Source organism: Empidonax traillii, unplaced genomic scaffold (assembly GCF_003031625.1).
Source record: "Empidonax traillii isolate 1590-97213 ecotype Southwest subspecies unplaced genomic scaffold, ASM303162v1 scaffold2:size4533513, whole genome shotgun sequence".
Taxonomy (NCBI): domain Eukaryota; kingdom Metazoa; phylum Chordata; class Aves; order Passeriformes; family Tyrannidae; genus Empidonax; species Empidonax traillii.
In genome coordinates, this window is record NW_020955195.1 from 3,079,322 (window position 1) to 3,091,833 (window position 12,512).

Consider the following 12,512-nt stretch of genomic DNA (forward strand, 5'->3'; position numbering starts at 1 on the left):
GAACAAACCATGAATTCTGAAATGCATGTGCAGACACCCCCGTGAATGCCCAGAAAGACTTCAGATGCCTCAAAACTGAAATTATTTCCTACCAGGATTAGTCCAAACAGTTACCAAAGGTCATTCCATGATCATGTGCTGATGGGAAGACAGACAGACAGACAGCATTTCACAGATGGCTAAGATGGAGCGTGAGAAGTTTTCTCCATAAGGAGGAAAAAAAAAAAAAAGGCATAAAACCACCATCAACTAAATGCACCGACTCTTTTTCTATGAAGAGACAGTGTTCACCAGGTCTCTCCTCTGTCGACAAAGTCTTCAAAAAAAGCATCAGTGACATTCATCTCTCTGGTTTGAAAACCGTATCAGCATTTTCTGTAAAGCTGGAGACTTCCTTCAGCAAGAGGAATTTGGAAGTTCTTCCTGAAACAGTCTGCCGTGCCAGTATTGAAAGTGTGCTCTCAGGAGAGAAAGAAAACTCCCAATGGGTAGAAAAGGGGTAGCCATGTTAGGTTATTTTAAAATAAACCCAAAAGCTGCTATTAACGTCTTGGGTCAAGTCTGTCATGGTAAAAGGATGTGAGGAGCCATCCTGGTTCATCCAGCTCCCTCTAGGATAATGAATGGAGGAACACCTTCAGACATGCACAGATGCAGGTATGAGAAGGGAACTGAGGTGCCCAAAGCCACATGGGAGGGTGTGCCTGTATACCAAGTTAGGCGCATTTTAAGTGCCTTGATTTTTTTTTTTTTTTAACTAGCTTCTATTTCTTTTTCCTCTCTCATAAAGGAAACATCATGACTGCACATGCCTTATTAAAAGATTGCTTGTTTGGCTGGTAGCCATAGAGGAATAATTCCTCTTATTGCTCAATAAATCAAGTTACTGTCATTTTAAACACTCTAGCTGAATTTCTGATGAGTACATGAAAGAGTTAACTCTACCCCTTGTCATGCTGCCACAGCATTAAAATAACAGCAAATTTCAGGAACATAAATTGTCCTCTCTTGTAGCATAAATTTGGATCATAGGCAAAATGCTCATAAAACTATGCCATTTTGTAAAAGTCTCCTACTTGAAAAATATAAAAGTAGAGCTGTGGACTAGTAAAGTGCAAATGAAATACATGCAGGGAAGCAAAGTGGTGCCTTTTGAATTTGTAGGCATTTCAAATGCATTTTAAAAATTAAAAAAGAAAACAAACAAACTTCTTAAAATGTTAAACATTTTTTCATTTCAGTTAACACAACTTTTCTTATGCACAGTAATAATCAGGTTATCCTGTACTGGAAGGGGGCGTTGATTTAATTTGAAGTGGTGGGCTCCTTCTCTGAAAGGTTTTTTTGTTGCTTGGGCAATTGAAAACCTTTCTTTCCTAATAGGATTAGCGCAAATAATTACCAAAGGGTTTCTCCATGTCATCTGAGTACAGTTCCCCACAGCCGTATTACAAAGCCTGTCTTCAGTACGGAAATAGTCAAAGGCAGTGGGTAGCTGAAAAGGTTATGGTTAACTGTTGCCACTCAAACCATGGAAAGTCATCTACAAAGGCAGGAATGCAGTGTTTTTTACCCTAATCCCCATTGTGCCCAGCTTGTGGGAAGAATAAACAGTAGCTCCTTGCTGGCAAGAGGCTGCTAGGGAGGCTCTGAGGGACAGCAGGGTGAGGTGAGGGGCCACAACCCAAGTGGCAGGTGTCATGACAGCCCTCCTGCAGCAGTTGCTCAGTAACGTGCAAATGATCTGGGATAACAGAGATTTAGCTTGGCATGTGCCAAGTTTTATGGTAGCCCCTCGGTTTTGGGTGCAGACCAGGGTCCTCCCCTCTGACCTATTAGGAGGGGAGTCCACTTGTAGAGGTTCTTCGGCGTATCCCCGAGATCTGTGAGATACATCAGCAGTCTGTGGGAGAAGCTTCTGGCTCTTCAGCTTTAGGACAGCTCCCTGCTGGTTTTTACCATTTTTGCATTCAAGCACTTTATTGAGCAGTAAAAAATTCTATGCAAAAAAAAAAAAAAAAAAAGGAACCTCTTGAGGAGGGGAAAAAAGAAATTGTGACTCAAGTTGAGACTACACAGAGGCGTCCTGCTGGGGAAGCAGGTCTGAATTAATTCCTGTGACATTAATCCATGTATCTAATCTGTAACTTTATTACTTGTTCAAAGCACACTGTATTTTTCTGCTGTTCTAAGCCTTCATTTAAGGAGTTCTGGCTCTGTATCTGTATTTTTGTGCAGCATAATATATTGTCCAGAGTAACTAGTAAATGAAACCTGAAAGGCATTTCTTAAGCGTTAATATACATATACCAGCTTGACAGATACACATCTGTAATCATAGATCATTGTTCAGTGTGTCAGGAAAGGAGCACTTCTGACCTGACCTATCTGATATTCCTTGAAATCACAGGACATGTATGCCCTTTTTCCAAGTCACTGTGAACACTGTTGTTTTGATAGGAAAAGGGCTTGGTAAAAATCTTTATTTGGGGTGCTTTGTCTCATGTTACTGTATCTGTATCTGTTTCCTCTCTGCCCATCCTCTGGAGACTTCCAACTTGTGTAATTGCTTTTGAGCATAATCACATTCGTGGATCAAAGAAAATTATTGTCGCAAGTTAATTGTTCCTGGAATAATTCTTACAGGTTGTCCATAGTTGTCTATCTCAGTGATAAATTCAGACCCATCATTCCTTCCAGCCTCTGTGCCCTTTTCCAAATAGCTGGTATTATTTAACCACTTCAGTTGGCGGTCTTGGAAACTCTCTCATTACCTAATGCACCAGTGAGCTGACTGTTGCCAGTAGCTACAACTTACCTCTACACTGGTAAGCAGTAAACCTGAACTTTCTGTCTGCTGCAACCACATTAATGCATTAATAATGCATTATGTTTCCTGTAATTACATATGTGCACAGAGATTATTATTTTCTTTTGTAAGAGGAGGAAACAAGATGGAGCTGGGGGGTGGAAGGTGGTGGAAACAGATACAACTAATTATTAATGCTGACTAGACCCCAGCTGCATAGGTTTTTAATTAGCCCATGTCTAACCCTAATAGTCACTGTTGGGATAATACTATCTCTTCTTAAGTGGGTTAGTTTAGCAAAGGAAATGTGCTGTCTGCTCACACCTGCGCTGTGTAGTGTTACTAGCACATACTCAGCAACACAGGCCAAAATGTTAATTTTTTTTTTTAGTTCAATTGGTTAAATTTTAGTCACATTGTGTCCTGCAAGGCAGTCTCAAAGAGCGAGCTCTGTGCAGCTGAGCAGGGCTGCTTTCCTGATGAAACCATGAACTGATGCCTAACAAAGGAAAAGGAATGCAATATACAGAATTTCATGTATTTTTCGAGTGTTATTAACAAGGCCTCCAGAGAATCATTTCAAATTGATCAGTGAGGCAGGAGCACCATCTCCCCTCTTCAGAGAAAAAGGAGTTCAAAATTCAAGACACCCTTCCTTTTTCCTCCCTTAGCTGAGCTGAAGGCTTCTGGAATAAGTAGAAAAGTTTTACCCATGAATGTGTGTGCCAGCCTGGTCCATCCCCGGGAGCTTGGGCTTTGCCCTCTGGGGACCTTGTGCCTTTAGAGTGGAACCTATTTTGGCCACTTCCTTGTTCTCTCCTCTAGTATTTGCAAAGCTGTTAAAACGCCAGTTCCTTTGCTGAAAACCCTGAAGGAAGGACACAGTGTTTAGTGTGAAATTAAAAACACTGAGAGGTTTCGTTGCCCTTTGGCAGCTTTTAATTTAATTGGAATTAAGAGGCAGTTGAGCAATTGCAGGGTTTGAGCTAGAGCAAGGCTTCCCTCAAGTGAAAGCAGGTCTTAGATCTTCACTGTTGCTGTGGCTGAGCAGGCTGAAATCTTGCCCACACTGGCAAGACACTTGACCCCATCTTTGCAGAACCAAATGTCCGAAGGAACGGTAAAATTTTATAGGGTCTGGCTTCAAACTGTGGCCCTGATGCAAAAGGGATTTAGGGTTACTACTCATCTCCTCTATTTGTGTACAAGCCAAATCACAAAGTGCCCTTTCCTTTTTCTTGCAGCCCGTAGGTGCTTGTTTCCCTTCCCCACCTTCATAGCCACCATTTCCACCACAGACATAACATACCTACAGACATGTACATGAGGGTAGCTCTATTTTACTTGACTTTTTCCCTGGATGATAATTTGAATGAGCTTGGCTGGGAACACAGAATACAGGGTGACCTCAGCCCTGTCTGTCTGGCCCACCTTTTCAAATGCAGGAATAAAATGCATTTATTCCTCTAAACACCCTCAAGAAGAAGGAAAAAGAGAGGCTGTCCTCTCTATCCCCCTTCTGTAGTCCTGATGCCACTCCACAGCCTCTGCGGTGAAACACATGGCAGGCATAATGCACCCCCAGTGGACAGTCTGAATGCAGGAAGTGCTGCAGGAATAATGAGTCCTTCAAATGAAATTATAATTATAAACTCATTCTGATACATATGTATCAGCTCTGTCACCGCCTCCGATGCTCCATTTCAAGGTTTTTCAATGTCTTGCAAAAGGGGATGTTTCCAAAGCTGCATTACAGGATTTACATCATCAAGTAGCAGTGGCCCCTGTTGCCCTGTGCTGTTGTATGCCCATGTGTTAAATGCAAAGAAGTTGTAATGAACCCATTTTACCTGATTTCTAGAAGGTAAGAGTTTTGCTTTTGTCCTAGACCCCACATAGACCAAAAAAAAGATCCTGGGTGCAGGGGTGAGAAAGATGTGGCAGGCTAGGGCTTGCATTCAAAACATGGCTATGTAATAAAAGCATATTTGATTAGACTACTGAAGCCTCATTACTAGACATAAAATCTCCTTTGTCATACTTATTTGAATTCTTCTTAATTATTTGCTGGAAATAGACAAAGTTTCCCAGCCAATGCCAAAGGAATGATTCATACCTTCTATGGCTTTCTGAATGCACTAAGAAAGAATATTAAACATTAAATATTAAATGTCCTCGATGGTACAAGGATTCTGAGGCATGATGAAAGCTGTTGCTTTCATTATTGTTGAATTTTTGCACTTAAAAATATCATGTTGCCTATCTCTTTTAATCAGTGAACATCTCAATTCTGCTAACTTAAACATAGTCAGGCTGCATATAGACATGACCAGAGCCAAACCAACCAGAGTAACTGAGTGAATATCCTGATTTAGGATAAGGTGGATTAACTTCATTATTTAGAAGTATTTGTAGAAAGCTGCTAAGCAAACCAGCTCTTGAGGTGAAATCCTAGCATTTTCTGCAAGCAAAATTCTGGTGTTTGCAGATTCTGAATGTATAACTGTACTGTAAGATGTACTTTAAGAAAGTCTAAGCCACAAACATGTCAGTGTCCCATTGTTAATACCCATGTATTTAATGAAACAGAAGTACTTGTATGCAGTAGACTGGTTCCATGTCTTTGACTTCTTTCTTTTTGGTTTTCTAATAGCAAAACTATTGACTATGCATTAAGTAAAGAGTTACTCTATGAAAAACTGCATGTGTTGTTAAAATATAGAAAATTATACTTTACTTATTTATGCTTTAAAGTGAAATAAAGTATGATGCCTTAGGTTTTAAACCATAGCAGTTGGGAATGCGTGCAGGTACCAAAATAATTCTTTCTACACCAAAAAAAAAAAAAAAAAATGACAGGTGCAGTTAGTAGAGTCAAGATTTTTCAGAGTTAAGGGTGTCTTGCTGGGATCTACTAGGAGCCTCTGCCTAAGTTAAGCCCAGATTCAGGAAGGGCTTTGAGTCATGGTTTTTACTATGCAAAGTCTTCTGTGAGAAAACAAGGTCAAGGAACTTTGGGCCTCGGAAGAATAGTCCTATTCTCTTTCTCCCAGCTTACATATATTTACAGGGCCAGGTTGGGAATTAGTTGGCAAGCTGATCCATTAAAAAAAAATAAAGTAAATTATTTTAAAATCAAACATCAGTTCTCTGATCCAGTTGAGAGCCTGGCCACGTGAACAATGTTACTGCATCAGTGCAGGTCACAGAACAGAGGGAGCACAAAGAGAGGAGAGACAGGGAAAAGGATATTGCTGCCCAAACCGTTTATCATGAAACCACAGCACTAGGCTCCAAAATGCCTTCTCAGTTCTTGAATTAGGCTATGATTCAAAAAGGCACTTAGATATATGATGTAGCCCATTTCTAATCAGGAAGGCATTTCACCACTTGTTTAACTCCTTGTACATTTAAGTGTTTTATTAACCAGGCATCACTGAGGGAGGGATAATCCCTTGATTTAGGGTTTTCAGGACCTTTACTCAAATTATCAGTGTCCAGTGACTCCCTCAGCAGCTGAGCCTGTGCGAAATAGCAGCATTGCCACTGTCCCATGAATACTGACGGGGAATTTCTTCTGTCTGAATAAAGCGTTCGAATGCAGGCATGCAGATACATTTAAGCACTAAGGTGGGTGGGAATTAATGATCAAGCCTGAGCCCTGCGGTTGGAGTGCTACCCCTGCTCAGCGCTGCTGCACTGTGAAAACAAATAAACGCAACCACCCCAGCAGGTTTGCTGGAGACTCCAGTGACAGGGTGAAGGGGGTGTCAGATCTCGAGAAAAAAACAAGCCCCCAAACAAACAAAAAACAACAGACCCGTCCTCTCCCCCCCAAAAAGAAACACAAACCGAACAAACAAAACCCATACCAAACACCCCCCCCCCCCAAAAAAAATACACACAGAACCACCAAAAAACCCCAAACCAAACCAAAAAAAAACACCCACAAGTATAAAAACACCTGAAAAGTGCACATGGACTTTGTCCATCTGTTTCTGCCCTTAGGCAGAAGAGCCTAGCTGAGCACATTACATGTCTTTGCATCTCTTAAATGCTCCTTTACCACATGGCAGAGCTAATTATCATTAGCCTGAAGAACAGCAGGGCCCATCCCAGTTTTGTGACTGAGCAGAGGCTGGGGGAATGAGTCAGTGCCATTGATGAAAAATGAAATTCGCGGTTTGATGTCCTATTTCCGTGTCTCGTGTAGTGCCACTAGCTCTGCTTTTGAATAGGATGAAAGAAACTCGGTGTCTCACATTTCACTTGAAGATGAAAAGACTCAGAATACCTTTTGCTTCTCCTAAAATAACAGCCCATTTTATGGCAGTTTTCAGTTTCAGTACTGGCTGTAGCTACCTGAAGTATGCATCTCTTAAAAAGGCCATTGTAGTTTTGTTGTTTTGGTTTGGTTTTTTTTTTTCAAATCATTATTTCTGCAAGCCACAGCTGTTGGTCTTACGGGGAGCACGTTCCTGGTGTAAAGCCTTGGTGTAAATGTGCAAATGTGATGTCAATACAGAAAATACTGCCACGGAGGCAATGTGAGCTCTCCCAACTGTTTTCACAAGCACTGCAGTTTGTACACTGCGTTTCAGACATATCCAGTGTGAGGAAGTGTTTCTGACACACCAGCATTCCAATATAGTTGATTTGGTTTGAGGTTACAGAGAGTGTTAGAGTACAGCTTCTTCATGTCCCCATCTCCTGTGCTATCTGAGGGTAGCCCTTTATACCAAATGAATCAAGGATACTAATGACTTATTGGCACTGACCTATTTACCCTCATCTCTATGGCTGAATATGCGCTTAAAGGTCCATATTTTTACTGCTCATCTTTTCTTGCATCTTCTTATAGACTTGGTTTTCATCTCATCAGTCACACATGACTGCAAATGGCCAGAGGGTTTAAAAGAATAAAGGGAGAAAGGTGGTGGGGAGAAGCACACAAACAGCACTATCACGTATATCCTGTTTGCTTTCCATCAGGTGAAAAACGGGATGTGTGTGTGCAGGTGACAGCCTGTCCCATTTTAACATTTAGAGTTCCAGTGACAGGACCAGCATAGAAGCAAAATGAAATTTTCTTTGTGTGCCATTTCAGCTGAGAGATGAGGTTCCTAGTAAGGGCTTTTAGAAGGACTCAAGGAGTGCTGGCATCAGTCCAAGGGAGATGGATTATGGAGGCTGGTGAAACAGTGAAAGAATGAATAAATGAATAATTTTGTACCATGTGTTACAGCCCACTCTTCCCACACCATGACTGCTGGCAGTGATGTCGCTCATTGGGCCTGATCACTTGCTTTAGGTCACTCCTCCATCGTTAAATGGTGCACTTATTTAATTTGAAGAAAGTGCAATCAATAAAAAGAGATCCTTTTATCTTGCTCATCAATCTCTTGTTAATGAGCATGCACTTTTTTCTTATTAGATTCTTGGTTACAATGCTTTTAATTTCTCAGTGTATGATAGAAAAGGGGGTGCAATCAAACACATGATGGAGCAGTTGATGCTGCATGCTGCTGCTTGCTCTTTTCTGAAGAACTGGCATGTTCTTAAAGGAAAGCAGCGGTCTGAGTGGGTGCAGGGATCACTTGTCCTGCGCTGATATCTGGTTCTCTGTTCATCCTTTCTTAAGCTGTGATCCTGCCATGTGAGCCTGTAAAGATACGTTTTAATTTCCCAGTGTCCCAGTAGTTGCAAGAAAGCAGATAATTCTAAGGGAATCTTAGATATTTGAAATCCAGTGTCTTCCACGAGAATGATTCACCAAGCCTAGTTTCCAAAACTTTGAGCAGGTTTGGGTCTGATTATGGTGTGACTGAAGGGTCAGATGAGTTAAATGGTCTTTGCTGCTCTAGTTTTCAGGATGATGTCAGTCATGTTCTATTCACATCTTTGTGGTGACCAGAGAATGATCCTCTGCAGCTTGGTATTATGAAGTCAGCTTCCTTTTAGCACCAGTAAAATTGGCAAACAGATAGAACATGTTCCTTCTCATCACAGGCTGGAGGTTAATGCTGTCTTTGGCTCTGTGTATCTCCTTGAGTCTTTTGGGAGTGAAACTTTGCAAAAAATCGTTTGATTCTTTACAAAAACACTCCACAAAATAAAATTACACTTTTCTAAGGCTCTGATTTTCAACCTGTCATTTACATATGGCAGGAGTCCAAATCTCAGTCATAGATTAGCTTCATTAGTGTAGACTCAAACTGCTTTTTCCTCTCAGCCAAAGAGGCCCAAGCCACATGGTAATCAGAAATAAATCTTTGCACAAGAAGCTAACCTAATTATGAACAGGCAAGTTATTTCCTTCCTTATCCTTCTGTATTTACCACCAATGGGTTACCCTTGTAAAACTTTGTTACCTCCAAGGTCATGCTTCCTCCTGTTTTCTTCCTGGGTCTCCCTTTCAGTGAACCAATTGCTGACCTTTTCCAGGCACTCATCTCCTCCAGTCAGGGCCAGAACCCATGTTTAAGCACAGCATGCCAGTGCTAGCATGTCACTACAGAAACGTAAAAAGCTCAAAACTGAAGCTGTGGGGTGAAGAGTTTCTGCATTGTTTTGGGGGTAAGAGGAGCAGAAAGGACCCTCAAACTCAGCAAACTGTATCTTCAGGCCCAGAAGTGAGAGACCATCATCAGCCAGCCTTTACTGCAGGTTCGAGAGCTGTCACGGAAGGTGGTGTGCTCCCTTACCCCTCCCCGACGCGGTGAAAAGAGCGCGGGGTTGCATTTTGGCCCAAAGATTCCCGAGAGGAGCCGGCCCATGCGGTATCGGATGGCAGCACGGCAGGCAGGCTGTGCCCTCCTGGCCCTGGCTTTGGCCACCTGTGGCGCGGGGCCTGGGGATGCTGCCTGGCGGATGATTCAGCACCGCCCGTCTGCCTTCCTGGCCGCGGGAATACCGGGAGCCGCCGGGCACCGCCGAGGGCGGGGGCAGGGTGGCGGGCGCCGCCCCGCTCTCCTCGCCGCAAGCCCCCGCAGCCCCCGGGGGGCTGAATCAGCTCTGCAGGCTTCCCTGGGAAGGGATACGAGGGGAGGAGGAGGAGGAGAAGGAGGTCTGGTCGGAGCTGGCTGCGTGATGCTGAGGCAGGCAGCCTGCGCGCCAGGTCTGGAGGCGCGGCGGGGGAAGGGACCCGCAGCGGAGGAGGGCACTGCAGCCTGGCCGGGAGCCAGGGACCACGGACACGCTGCGGCCACGGAGCCGACGGGGGGGGAGGGGGGGTGCGGGTGTGCCTGCCTGCCTGCCTGCCTGCCGGCAGGAGCTGCTGCGGGCAGGCTGGGCCCCGCCGGTGCAGGAGGGCGTGAAAAGGGCAGGGAGAGATGCTGTCCAGGCTCACTTTAGCCTGGCGGGCTGGGGCACGAGCCCTTTGGCAGAGCCCTTTGCCGGTCCGTGCGAGCTGACAGCCCCTCCGGCAGCAGGGTGGGAAGGGGGGCGATGCACCGACCTGCAGAGGAGCCCCTTGATGTGTGCCCGTGCAGGCAGCACTCCGTTCCTCTGTCCAGCTCCACAGCACTGTGTGTATTTGGCTTAACTTAACAAGGCAACCCTTGTAAAGAAGGTGCAAGGCTTCCACATGAGTTTCTGTTCATCGCAGCACCAGCAAGATGTGAACAAAGCAGAAACATAGTTTAAAAGAGAGAAGTTAAATGTGAATAGGATGGAGGGTAGCAAAGATTACTGAAGGGTGAACACAGGCAGTTTGCCAGGAGGACCAGTGCAGGAAATATGTGGACGGGCAGTGAATTAAAGACAAGCTCAGAGAAGTGTCAGCAGGGAAAAGGTTCTTACTGGAAATAGGGAGGTTGAAAAATTAGGCATGGATAAAGAAGGAAAGGCATTTTAAACCATTTCTGCCAAGCCCTCAGATACTGTAGTATCTCATCTGTGCAAGGAAGAGGATATTCCCAGCTGGTTCTCAGCTTGCACTCCTCTTCGAAGAGTGATGCTGTAGCTTCACACCTGAGGAGGAGCTTGTGTATGCAGAATTGTGTCTGGTTTTCCCAGATTTATCAGCTAATCTAATAAAAGGTACATCCTTTTTCTAGAAACCTTGATTACTTGTACCCACGGACCACCACAGCTGTCACAGCAATGCTGCTGTGATGTTACACTTTCTACAGTGGCTGTGTTGCTACTGCTGTTTGAAATAGGTTTTGAAATACTCAGAGAGGCTGCAGTCATGCAAGGAATTACCAGCTAAGGAGAACATGTGCTTTATAGTAAGAGAAGCCATGTATGTAAATATGCAGTGCAAGCTGTTAATTCTCTCTGAGGTTACTGATCACATCATTAACCTAAGGACCAGACACTTTAGCGGTAATGTAGGCTAGATTGTATGATGATTTATCTTTTTACATTCTTCCAGAGAGTGTTATCACTGGCTGTGCTTTAAGGTAAATGCTCCAGGCACTTGATTGTAGCAGCATCATGATTACTTCAGTTGGCTACCACAGCCTCACAGGAAGCTCTGCGATCAGACATCCATCAATTAGTCCTTGACATGGCAGTCTGTGGAAACACAGTGGGATTCACTGAGATTTTTGATAAACCTTTTTCATGTGAATGTTACTAATGTTCCCATGGAAGGGGGGGTTGGGGTGGTAGGAGAGATGGAGGCAGAGAGAGAACATGGGTAGAGCCAGATGCTTCTTTTAACACTACCAAAAATACGCAACTACAAAGGAATTTACCTTTCAGATGCCTGACTAAGATACCAGCAAAAATGAGTTCAGAGCAATTTGTAGCACTTGATTCTTTGTTTCCTTATACATCCTGCTGCCATTTACACTAAGGAGAAAGAAGGGTTCACATAGCAAATCTTCAATGCAAATGTTTTCATTAAGTCCAAGGAACTGGAAATTGTATTATAATCCTCTTGCCTTTCATTCATACATCTGTATTGTTACACAGGTGAATTTTCTGTGGGAGACAAAAGAGGGAACAGATCTGATTCTAATCTTACTTTCATTATGTTAACTAGACCATTAATTTACCAGTGTATTACACTGCACTGGTGGAAATGGTAGTCCTAGGTATTGGTAGAGGTGAGAAATGACAGCCAAATTTAATAAATAAGTGCAAGCCTTTAATAAATAATAATGAATAATTTTTTTTCCTTTTAGTCTGAAGTAGAGTGAGGATATATGCTAGCAACATGTGAGCTCTTGAAAAGTACATTCGGGATCTGATTTTAGTGTGAAGTCTTTGTTTTTTGGATTTAGAGGAGGGGTTTGGAAAAGGAGGATGGAAAAATGGAATTAAAAAAATATGCAGACATCTTTGTAGTAACTTAAAATGCAAATTTGTTAGAGGCAGGAATGGTTTGGGTTTTTTTATTTCCTCTGCTTGACCTAAGATGCATCCCAGTTCTATTCCTAGGGAACAAAACTTATTCAGGAGCTTGCAAAGAAAAGCTGTCTCTAGGTGTCAGGCAGGGAGAAATTGCTTATGGAAAGAGGTTCTCCCCTCTGGGAGAGATCGAATATCAGGCTGAGCGAGCCCAGTCCAACCCGAAGAGCTCCCACCGACACCCGGTCCTTGCCGGAGGACTTTGCCACCGATGGCCGCCGCCTCCGGCCACGCTTTGCCAGGAGAGAGGGAGCGGGTGGGTGCGCAACTCCTGCCCGCTCCCTCCCTTTGATTTGATGGCCTTTATTCCTCCTAATTGGATAAAATAGGAAGTCACTGACAA

At 43.5% G+C, this 12,512-nt stretch overlaps 1 protein-coding gene across 9 annotated transcripts in view; it reads left to right on the forward strand.

Annotated features, from left to right (window-relative positions):
• The window catches only part of NRG1 (neuregulin 1), a 439,630-nt gene that overhangs the window by 331,139 nt on the left and 95,979 nt on the right, over positions 1-12,512 (forward strand). The window lies entirely within an intron of this gene.